Here is a 9,897-nt window from a genome sequence, read left to right on the forward strand (position 1 = left end):
TATATATTTACTGTTTCTTTTAAATTAAATAATAATTTAATAAATATTAACTTATTGAATCAATTTCAATTTCATTTAAAGCCGGTCCGCGTGAGCTCCCATATAACCCTTGCAAGGTCGGAATCTAAATTTCTCCTATAAATTACTATCCATTCTTTCCTTGTGATCATTTTCAATTATCGCACAACCTCATCTGCTGCGATCCCGGGCTAAATTGCTTAAATGCATTGACCTAAAAAACGGAGAAACTTCAATTTTTATTACATCATTACGTAACAATTATAAATTTTTATACACAAAAATTTGAACAATGTCAAGAGTTTCAATCCGAAATATTTTGTTTATTTATAGAACAATATAACCATCCAATTTCTACATCTAAAGCTGAAACGTTGCTCTATCGAGTGATATAAATGTCAATTTAAAAAAAAATAGAATATACATGCATTTGAGCTCTAAAAATATAATATAATATTTTCCTTCTATAATTATTGCACAAAGAAAATATAGTAATACTTTTACTAATTTAAATTTATACATTTTTTATTTGTCTATTTTTTTAATAAAATTGGCAATTATACCATTTGATAGAGGAAAGTTTTATCATTATAAATCTGTATTTTTAATTGCGGTACGATAATTTGTAACGCAGTTATGCGAATTAGAATGTTCCTTTTTACTTAACCTGCAAGTAATTCAGAAAAAATCGTAGACACTTTTTGATGGATAGTTGCTTGTCCAATCAAGTGTGGCGCCCGGCGGATAACTGATATGCAAGCTACAGACGATTAGTTATCGGCATCTTTGTATTTAATGTTCTGTGTGTCGCTACGCGCGTTTATTGTATTCATGCCATGACAACCGTTCTGTCTTTTGTCTAAACAAAACTTGTTATCCGCACAACCTTCGTCGTCAAGTCCGTTTTGACTGAATAAGATTTCTTACAATCTTTCTCTAAAAAACTCTTTTATTCCTAACAAATGGTTATGGGCCCAGGACGTTCAGAAATATAAAAGAAAAGAGCATAAGAAGAGACACTCAAAAAACTATAGAAGCAATATTGAAAGATGAGTCATACGGACAATAGAAGTGATAACGTAGTCGAGAAGCTGTCCGACAGAAATTACCGGACATGGAAAACTGAAATAAAGTGGCTTCTAAAAGGTAGGGGACTACTAAGTTATGCACTCGGTGAAATCACACTAAGTGATACAGCTACTGCGGCCGATAAAAAATTGCATCAATCAAATGACGACAAGGCATTAGCGACTATAGGCTTGAGCTTAGAAATAGACCAACAGATACACATAGAGGATTGCAAAAGTGCACACGAAGCATGGCAAACGCTTGAACAAATTCACGAGCCCAAATCAAGAGTAAGGATTATGCAATTGAAAAAGGCTTTCTATCATCTACAAATGAAAGGCGATGAGCACATGTCTGCATATACTGCCAGAGCGAAGGTTGCCGCCACCAACCTCAGAGATGCAAACGCCGAAGTAAAAGATGAAGACCTTGCATATGCGATACTAACTGGACTTCCAGACGATTACGAGAATTTAAATATGGCTCTAGCGAGTTTGCCAGACGACAGATTTACGTCGGCGGAAATAACAAGAGTTTTATTAGCTGAATACGACAGACGTCAATCCAGATTCGACGTTAAAACAGATTCGTCAAAAGAGGCGTTGGTGATGAACAAAAGAAACGAAGAAAAAAAGACAACAGGTAACGAGAAATATAAGTCACTCACTTGTTTTAATTGCAGGAAAATTGGTCACATTGCAAGAGATTGCCGATTAAAGAAGAACGGATTTCATAAGAAACCTGGTGTCAAACAAGAAAAGAAATATGATGCACTTCTCATGTCTTTGTATAATGTCGACATCAAAGATACATGGATTTTGGATAGTGGAAGTACACATCACGTGTGTAAACAACGAGAGTGGTTCACCAATTTTAAAAGGGTAGATTCAGAGATAATTAATACCGCTGCGGATCCAAATAAACAGAATGGAGCGACGCTACGAGCAAAAGGTATGGGCGATATATTTCTAAAAACGACCGTTGCAAATGTAGAAAGAAATATAGTCCTGCGAGATGTTTATTATGTTCCTAATATAAGAAAGAATTTAATGTCAGTCTCACAAATGGAGCGAAAAGGGAAAGAGTTACTAATACGGAACGGTAAAGTAAAAATTAGAAATGTCGCTACCAAACGAGTAGTATGCGAAGCATATAGGCGAAGTGATTTATATGTATTAGATGTCGAGTTGGACCCTGAAGCACCACGAGAGCTTACGAAGGAATCTTGTGCATTAGAAATTGATCTGTGGCATCATAGGTTCTGTCACGTCGGCAATAGCACAATAAAGAAATTAGCGGAAGCAAATCGTGTTATCGGTTTGGACGACACGAAGATGGACAGACACACATGTGAAGCATGCTGCATAGGAAAGGCAACGAAGACCGCATGCGCTACCTTAAAATCAAGACAATCGAGAGAAGTATGTGAACTAATCTATTCGGATTTGTGTGGTCCTATGCCCGTGAAATCAATAGGCGGTAGCAGGTATTTTATAACATTCACGGATGATTTCTCGCGAAATGTTACGGTCATGTGTATAAGTTCCAAACAAGAAGTTAAAAGCTGTGTAAAAAACTACATTGCTAGAATAGAACGTGAACAAGACAGAAAAGTGAAGAGATTCCGAACAGATAATGGATTAGAATTCTGCAACAAAGAATTATCAGAATTTTTCAGATCTGCAGGCATTAAACATGAAAAATCAAATGTAGAAACGCCTCAGATGAACGGGGTAGCTGAGAGGATAAACAGGACCCTATTGGATCTGACGAGATCAATGCTCAAATCAGCACATCTACCTCCAAAGTTTTGGGCCGAAGCAGTTACTACAGCAGCATATATCAAAAACAGAGTATGTCACTCAACAATTAGTGATCAAATCCCATTCACCGTGTGGACCGATAAGATTCCAAGCGTACGTCACTTAAAGGCTTATGGCTGTCTTGCCTATGCAAGATTACCAGACCAAAGGCGAAAGAAACTGGACGATAAAGCAGCAGAATGTATATTCGTCGGCTACGCCACGCAAACAAGAGGATATCGACTATGGTGTCCACAGAAGGGAGATGTCATCGTAACAAAGCATGTTAAGTTTGCTGAAGATAAAATAGGATACGAGTGGATCTATAAAGAAGTACCACAGAAATTTAAATATAATGAAGTTTGGCCAAACGATGAAGACGACTCGACAACAGAAGAAATGGAGCCTGCACAAAAGCAAATAAGTTATAAGAAGAAAAGTCCACCAAAATCGCAGAAAAGAACAGATGCAGAATTGGGAGATTTTTCAGAAAGAGAGATGGCAGAAGAACGAGAATCGACGGAAACTCCGAGGAGGGGCAGACCCAAAAAGAAAACTCGTAATCCTTACGGAAGAAAAGGGAAGCCTAAAGAAATACAACGCATATGTGAAGAAGAGGAAGCATCGACGGAAGCAAGCGACATAGAAGTAAACCTAATAGAAGTCAGGGAGCCGCAAGACATCAATGAAGCGCTGGCATCACCGCAATCTAAACAGTGGAAGCACGCAATCAAAGAAGAGATAGACAGCTTAGAACAACGAAAAACCTGGGAGATTACTCAGCTGCCTGAAGGAAAGAATTGCGTAGGATGCAAGTGGGTATTCAAACTGAAAACAAATGCCGAAGGTAAGATTACGAGGTACAAAGCTAGATTAGTGGCGCGAGGTTTCACACAACGAAAGGAAATTGATTATAGCGAAACGTATTCACCTGTGGTAAATTTTTTCAGTAATTAGATTACTTTCAGCTCTATCAGTAGAATATCAGTGGCACACCAGACACGTAGATGTAAAATATGCGTATCTTTACGGAAACCTGCGAGAAGAGATATACATGGAGTTACCTCCTTTCATAAACGCTGAAAAAGGAGAAGTGGCGAGACTGCTGCGTCCTATCTATGGACTAAAACAATCAGGAAGAAACTGGAACGAAGAATTAGACACCTTTCTGATCGAAATAGGTTTTAAAAGACTCAAATCTTCAAACTGTACGTATCATAAGGAACATAGGCTAATAGCAATAATATACGTAGATGATATATTCCTATTTTCGAGAAAGTCAAACTCGATTACTGAAGTGGTAAAAACCATAACAAGGAAATATGAGGTCAAAGATTTAGGAGAGATACACTTCGCGTTAGGTGTGAAGCTTGACTGGGGGCAGCCCGATACTGTGAAATTAACACAGGAAAAGTACATTGAATCACTACTTGAGAGATATAACATGCGAGAGAGTAGACCTGCATCAACCCCCTTGAATCCAGGAATAAAACTGAGTAAAGAAGATTGCCCAAAAACACCAAGCGAAAAAGAAGACATGTCGCATGTACCATATAGAGAGTTAATAGGATCATTGATGTATCTGGCTCAGAACACGAGGCCAGACATTGCTTTTGCAGTTTCAAAATTGTCACAATATAATTCCAATCCAGGGAGGTCACAATGGAATCAAGCGAAACACATCCTGCGATACTTGAGTAAGACCAAGAACCTAGGATTGACATACAAAGCTGGAAACAAAAAAGGAATCCAAGTTTATTGCGACGCAGACTGGGCGGGAGATCAAGATGACCGACATTCATACACCGGTGTTGCAGTCATACTAGGAGGAAATCTCATTCATTGGAGATCAACGAAACAGACTGGCATATCAACTTCCACAATGGAAGCAGAATATGTGGCCCTGTCGACCGGAATCAAAGAAATAGTGTGGTTAAATATGTTTTTGTCGGAACTAAAACTTTCTTCTTTATTCACAGGTTGTCAAATGTTCTGTGACAATCGAGCAGCAATAGATTTCTCCAGAAATAGAATTGAAAAGAACAGGACGAAACACATCGACATTGCCTACCATATTGTGAGAGAGAAAGTAGAGGATGGCCAACTGGTTGTATCGTATGTACCATCCAACGAAAATCCTGCGGACATGTTTACCAAAGGATTAAAACGAATCTCACATAATCGATGTCTGAACATTATGGGATAGGACATCGCAAAGTGGAAGATTGATGGATAGTTGCTTGTCCAATCAAGTGTGGCGCCCGGCGGATAACTGATATGCAAGCTACAGACGATTAGTTATCGGCATCTTTGTATTTAATGTTCTGTTTGTCGCTACGCGCGTTTATTGTATTCATGCCATGACAACCGTTCTGTCTTTTGTCTAAACAAAACTTGTTATCCGCACAACCTTCGTCGTCAAGTCCGTTTTGACTGAATAAGACTTCTTACAATCTTTCTCTGAAAAACTCTTTTATTCCTAACACTTTTTAAAAACACTTAAAAAAATTTTTAAGGAAAACTTTGAGCTTTCACAACAAAGTCGAAAACTTCGCAATAAATAAATATATTTTGTATATAATTTTGAGTTAACAAAATTTGAAAAGAATTTTCTAAACAACTTAATAATATTTAACAGACAATTAATTGCGGAAGCATATTATATAAGTGCAATGGTAAAAAGAAAACAATGTTTTATGAGATTTCGTTAGAAATGTTTTAAAAGTAGAATTCGATAAAATAACTGATACGACTTATTTAAAATAAAAAGTAAAATAAGTTCCAGAAACTTATTTAAAATATACAATTGTAGGAGTCGATAAAATCATTGGTATGACTTATTTGAAATAAAAAATAAAAAATAAGTTCTAAAAACTTAAAATATTAAAGAAATATTAAAGAAATATTAAGGAATAGATCACAAGAAATTATTTAAAATATAAAATAAGAAATAAGACCCGAAAATGCATTTATTTATTTAAAATATAGAATAACTTTTATTTAAAATATAAAAATAACTTGTCTTTTATTTTAAATAGGTTTTTGAAGGCTTCTTATTTTAAATAAAAAATAGATTTCGGAAAACTTACTTAAAATATAAAGTAAGAAATATGTATTTAAAATAAACGTTTCAAATAGTATTTAAATAAAAAATATTTTAATCATTTTGTTTATTTGAATATACGAATATACATTTCTAAATATAATGTTTCAGTTTTTTTCATAGCTACAACCTATAATTGATACTTAATAGTATTAACCCTTCGCGAACCAGATGGAAAATTAACATGGAAAATTAACAATAACTTATTTTAAATAATAAATATTAAATAACTATTTAATATATGTTTACTTTTATATATAACGTAATTTTACAATATATATAGCTCTTATTATATAGTTCTTACAATATTTATATAAGTAGGGACTTATATTTAATTTAATTTAATTTAATTAATTTCAAATCAAATTTTAAGCACCTGCTCTTTCGATTAGCAATAAAATGTACATTTACTTTTCACACTGTTTACAATATTATCTAAAGTATAAACTATTAATTCACACTTTATATTTGATTTTTTATTATAAATTTTGCACAAAAAATCTACAGCATCACATTTATCGATGATACAATTTTCACCTAAAAGTATTATAAAATATTTAAATTTTTCATTGATGATATGCGTATACTGACACAGCTTAAAGTATACGTTCTCGACGCAATGTTTGAGTTTGAACATGAAGAGCACGGTTGACGGCTTCATATACAGACATATTTCGCGCAGTGTTAATTTGACCACATTCACATCATGCATTTTTACGATTTCTATCACAAGATCTTGGATCGATAATGATGAAGATGCGATTGATTGTGCACGAATCGCTCAATATCCGCATGTCTTCCAATGAAAGCCTACCACATTGCACGAGATAAGATTATGTTGTTATCTTGGTTGTCACCAATTGCAATTTCCACAAAAGATATAAGTCTCACGACGATTCCGACAACCAGATATTTGTAAGTTATAGGAGTGTAAATCTTCTTCCCAATGTGTATAACGGGATTTATTACAAGAAGATGCTCTGCAGAAGAAAGTAATATATATATAATTAGAGATAGAAGGAAAACAGATAAACAAACTATAAAAAAGGTATAAAAAAATTTATAAAATAAAAACTTACTGTTTATAAAACTCTTCATCTTGAATAGGAACGTAAAATCTCATAAAATCGTACATGCTTGGAAAGCGTTGCAGTAGCGGACCGTCTGAACGATTGATGCACGACATTGCCCGAGCTCTTTCTAAGTTTCATCCCCTCTATCACATTTCTTCAGAAATGCATATGGAATTGTTCAACTAACACAAACAAGAGAAAGCAAGCGCCAATATACGACAGCTTTATTAGTGTAATAAAAGATTTTTTTATGGACATTTTAATACTTCGACATATTTCGCGATAACATCATGAATGTAATTTTGATACATTGCGATGTTGCCAAATAGTGCGCATAATAATATATGTCAGTAGTTGTATAGGGAGGGTTCTAACCCATGGGGCTAGAGGGAAGCGCGAGGCGCGGGGGGTATTCGCAGGCGCGGGGGGTATTCGTAGGCGCGGGGGGGATACTCGTAGGCGCGGGCGGAGGAAGGCGCGATAGAGGGGGAAGGCGCGGGAAGTTCCGGCGGCATCGTTGTAATAGGACCCACATAAACAATGCGTTTCTTATTTTTTTTCATCCGCCGCCGCCGCCGCTGCTGCGGGCCCCGCGTCCACTTAAAAAAATGCATAGATAACAAGGGTTCGCACGTTAGAGAAAGATAGAGCGTGCACGACGCTTTACATGATACAATTATTATCTGGCATGTGCCAGATTAATAACGTGACTGATATTATAACGTAGTATGTTTTGTAGGCGATAGAGCGTGCACGACGATGTTGGAGCGCATAACGTGATATGAGTGAAGAAAGGATAGAAGAAATGAATCCTCTTTTTTATGACGCAGTTTTTTTCAATACGGTTTTTATTAGCGCGTCGAGATATAGAATGGATGGATGGAGACTAAAAAATAAAGTACATATATAATGATGTGGATGAAAATTTTTTATTCGCCTCTTGTTACATCATGTTTTTTTCGTACGTATTAAAAACTGAAGCTAATAGCTCGCAATCGATGAGTTAACATCCATTGAAGAAGTCGCTGTCGCGTATGGCGTTCTCAGACGTATTGGAGAATCGCGTATACTTTGCATCAACCGTATCGACGAATCGGGCTAATCGTTCGAACGTTACATCGATACACCCGTCAAAGTCAAACATACGACGTAGCGTCGTTTCGGTCATCGTAATGCATACAGACGAAGAATCGAGACGTACGAGCGTAGCATCGTTCAGCGTACAAACTCTGACGATTAGCGGTCCAATACTTATAAAATTATCCTTGTATTCGTTTCGAAGCATTTTGTAAATATTCCATCGCTGCTCGTAGAGAAAACTCTTTCAGGTTTCGAGAGACAGCGGCAGTTCGTGTCCGCGATGATCTCTCAGGACGATCTCCACGTAACTCGATGGGCCAACGTTGATTCCAATTTCCAAAAATTTATAGCCCGTATTCGTCAGATCGTAACGTTTGCTCAGTAAACACATCACACGATGCTGCGGACTGCATACATACATATATACATAATGTTAAAAAAACCTTTCTTTTGTGTATAGAATGTTGAAACTTACATGTTATATTCATTCTTCACGTCGTACGATGCGTTGCTCTCTTTGGCGAAGTACATTTTTTTTTAACCGTTCGTACAAGCGGGTATCGCAAGACTGATTGCATCCGCGTAAATTGTGACGTATATGGTAACACTTCTGGAATCGAAGAAGGGAGACAGGTCCTCCCCACTTTTTCCAAGAATTTCAAACGTGTCGCGACATGTTTTACCACGTCTTTCTACATATTTTTTGTCACAAGCTTATACATATTATACATACATACGTTTATACATATACGTTTATACGTACATACATACATTTATACGTACGTTTATACATATATGTTTATACATATACGTTTATACATATACGTTTATACATATACGTTTATACATAAGTACGTTTATACGTACGTTTATACAGGTACATGTATTATAAAGGAAGGGAAAAAAGAAATATGTAATAAATACGTTAACATATTTTTATTTAAAAAATTCTTTTGCAACCACCAATTATATATTTTTAATACATTTTGTAATGCACAATTCTTAACATGTTGCCCACATCGCATAGTATTAGTAACATCCAGATTAGTTAAAGATTCGATGTCTTCGTAAACTGCATCCAAGGTATCGATGTACATGCGTTCTCGCTCATCGTCCAGAAGCAAGTTCCGTTGCCACGTTCGTTTCTCGCGTCCCTTAACGTACACGATAGCATCATCTTCAAATATAGCTGTCGTGATCAGACATTTCGCCTCGTTGTACGAAACCATCCCGTCCTCCCATCGCAATCCATAGTGATAAGCACTCAACCAGGAAGCGCAAGACCTGTCGGATCTTGTCAAAAATTTCCATGGGACTCGTAAAAATATAATGCGTGAGAACGGTCCCCTGTTTCAGCACCGCCACTTTCTTCACGATAAATTTCTTGTTAACGATGAATCCTTGCAGATCCACGAACGTTAGCATAGACATGTTGTCAAGAATACTGCGATCGATTGCGGCGTATCGTAGATTTTATATCGTGTCGGAGGTACATTTAGGTGATTTTGCACACAACGTTGGTCAACGGATTATACTGAACCACACGATCGTGTATGATGAGACAATAGGCTGTTGTTTTTGCGGGCACGTTCTCCTTACATTCAAAGTCTAATCGCACGTCCACGGTGCCACTCTTGACCGATTCGTTCTGTCGAGAGCAATCGATGATCATGAACGGGCCATTACGTAAAAAAGTTGTAAAGGTGAGACTCGGCTCGAGATACTCGTATCCATAGTAGTCCTTGCAGAAACG

The sequence above is a fragment of the Trachymyrmex septentrionalis genome, unplaced genomic scaffold, assembly GCF_001594115.1.
Source record: "Trachymyrmex septentrionalis isolate Tsep2-gDNA-1 unplaced genomic scaffold, Tsep1.0 scaffold18, whole genome shotgun sequence".
Taxonomy (NCBI): domain Eukaryota; kingdom Metazoa; phylum Arthropoda; class Insecta; order Hymenoptera; family Formicidae; genus Trachymyrmex; species Trachymyrmex septentrionalis.